Source organism: Microtus oregoni, unplaced genomic scaffold (assembly GCF_018167655.1).
Source record: "Microtus oregoni isolate MIOR12 unplaced genomic scaffold, Mior012 000094F_ref0000399, whole genome shotgun sequence".
NCBI lineage: Eukaryota > Metazoa > Chordata > Mammalia > Rodentia > Cricetidae > Microtus > Microtus oregoni.
In genome coordinates this window covers 1,796,461-1,799,324 of record NW_024544707.1, presented here as the reverse complement: position 1 = coordinate 1,799,324, position 2,864 = coordinate 1,796,461, and the positions used below count along the sequence as shown (strand labels likewise).

The window sequence follows — 2,864 nt, the reverse complement described above, 5'->3', positions numbered from 1 at the left end:
AGGAAACTTTCTCTAGTAATTCACTGTGATTTCAAAACTCCTGGCGCTCCACAGATACTTCTGTTTCTTTCAATCCCATTTCTCTAACAAATCCCCTTTGCTGTCCTAATTGTATCCTTCCCAGAGTTCTCTTTTAGCATTTACAAATTATCATCTGTGATGCTACTATAGAGACTATTGGGATTAAAAGAGAAGTGGCTTTTAGTGAAACTAGTATTAATTCCTCATTCTGTGACTTAGAAGCATATTAGCTCACTTTCCTCATCTATAAACCAGGTATAAATGAGATTATTGAATAACTTTTATGAAGTTTGCACAATAAAAATTTAATAATTAATAGTAATTTTAAAAGGCCTTCTTTATATAGTATGCATGGTGATTGCCATGTGAATACTTCCACCACTATCAATTTAAAAAAAACCAAATTGATACTGAATTTGAGGTTATGAAAAAACAATGTGCATTCACAAATGGGAGGGTTCACTTTAGCATATCTCTGTCTTCAATGAATCTTTGTTCAAAGGAATTCTTTCAATGAAGGCAGTATTATTTGTTTCCAAGCCTATTTATCTCCCAGTATCCTCCCGCTTCTTTCAAGATGCATTGCTTCTAAGTATTCCCTCTTATGCCATTAGCTTTTTCCTTTCTGGTGATTCTTTTATCTTTGACTACAAATACATCTGTCCTACTCCTGTGCTTTGAGATTTCATTCTTTTCCAGCATGCCTCTTTACTTCACAATGCCTTTCTTAGCTGTACATTAGATAAATGTATTTGAGTAACCCACATTGAGTCAAGTGCTGTGCTGTGCTAAACACCTCCCCTCCACTACATCTTGCCACACTAAGCATGCTTCAGCTACAGATTCACTGGATCCTTTCCCTTCTCAAGGACTTTGCACATGGTGTTCCTTTTGTTTGGAAATATTTTCTAAAATTCATTACATTTTATCTTTAATATCTCAACTTCAATGTCACCTCCTCCAAAAAGCGCATGTTCCTTTCTTCCTCAGTTACCAAGTCTAATAGAACTCTGTTCTTTTAGTCCGCAGTAGCTGCACTTCTGAGGAAGTAATTACAAGCTTTAGTTTAATGTCATTGTCTTTTATTAGTGCCTAAGTTTCATAATGAAAGTAACCATAGGAGTTTTATCCTTTCAAATAGTTTTTAATGATATTGAATGAATACATGAGCAGGGCATTATATTAAATGAGCCCATAAAATTTTTCTTGTTACTCTGTCACAAAATATAGCCTCTGTTTTCCTCATCTGTAAAATGGAGATAGTGCAGGTTGGCCTTCCCAAATCTGTCACAGAGCATCCATTCCTCATGCTTTTGCACAGATTGGTATTTTAGAAAGGCAACGCTGCTCAGTTGTGTCCCTGATTTAAACCTCTCTAGTGGTTTGCGAATGCTGCTTTGGTTCAGCCTAAATCCTGAGAACAGTCTAAACATAATAAGATATGGTTGTTTCCACCTGGACTTCCATTCCCAGCTCTTATGCTTTCTCTTCTTGTTTGTAGTTCAGATAGAAGGCGTCAATTTGACTCCCTGGATGCATTGCTATGCCTTGCCTCAAATAGGGCCTTTAGTACTTGCTCTTTTATCCCATGAAGATGATATTTCCCTAAGCACACCCCACACTTATAGTTATGTTTGGTTTCATATCTTTTTTTAAAAAAACAGACTTAATTCACTTTTATTTTCCTTGTATAAAAACCCTTATGTGGTGGCCACAGCTAGAGCCAGGGTCCTCTGAACAGAGACTCTAGTATGGGTTTTCACAAGATGGTCAGTGAATTCCTGGTAAGGAGACTTGGTGAGCATAGTCTCTTTCCAGATGTCAGGGGTCAGGTCTTAGAGATAGCATCAAAGGTGGCCTTGGCAAAGTTGCCCAGGGTGGCAGTGCAGCCCCTGGCTGATGTGTAGCAGTCATCAATGCTGGCCATCATCAGTAGCTTCTTGGGCACAGGAGCGGAGACTATGCCAGTGCCTCTGGGAGCAGGGATGAGATGCAGCAGCACAGAATCTCAGCGACCTGTCACTTTGCAAGAAACAGTGTGGGGCTTGCCAATCTTGTCCCCCCAGTAGCCTCTCCACACAGGGACAATGAAAAGCTTGGCTAAGATGATGGCCCCTCGGATGGTAGTGGCTACCTCCTTGGAGCACTTAACAATGAGACCTACATTACCATTGTAGTCCTCAATAGCGACAAAAGCCTTGAACCTGGTCCACTGGCCTGCCCTAGTCTGCTTCTGCATGGGCATGATCTTAAGAACCTCATCCTTTAGGGATGCTCCCAGGAAAAAGTCAATGATCTCGGACTCCTTAATGGGCAGGGAGAACAGGTAGATCTCCTCTAGGGACTTGATTTTTATGTCCTTAACCAGGCAGCCCAGCCTCGTGACAGAATCCACTCCTTGTCTTCAGCTTTACCTCCATGAGCCCCATGGCCTAGGCCATGGCCTCATCCACAAACATGTCCCCTAAGTCCGCAGCTGAATCCTCCACAGAAGCCACCAAGGCCTCCTAATCCTGGGCCCCCACTACTCTGGGACCTCCCACTACACCAGCGTCAATGGCCATTTGTTGTTTTCTAGAAGAAGAAGAAACTGGTTTCAAATCTTATGGAGAAATCTACTACCAATGTTTTGCTAGATAATCATTGCAATTAAACAATCTTCAAAATACTTGTTTTATTTTTGTTGTATTTACTTCTTTTTCCATTTATTTATGTTCTCTCTCTCTCTCTCTCTCTCTCTCTCTCTCTCTCTCACACACACACACACACACACAGAGAGAGAGAGAGAGAGAGAGAGAGAGAGAGAGAGCCTGCATGTGCGCACACATGTACATGCATGAACA

General features: G+C 41.0%; 1 pseudogene; it reads right to left on the bottom strand.

Annotated features, from left to right (window-relative positions):
- Positions 1-1,721: 1,721 nt before the first annotated feature.
- Positions 1,722-2,585, bottom strand: LOC121442730 (annotated as a pseudogene).
- Between the last annotated feature and the right edge of the window lie 279 nt (positions 2,586-2,864).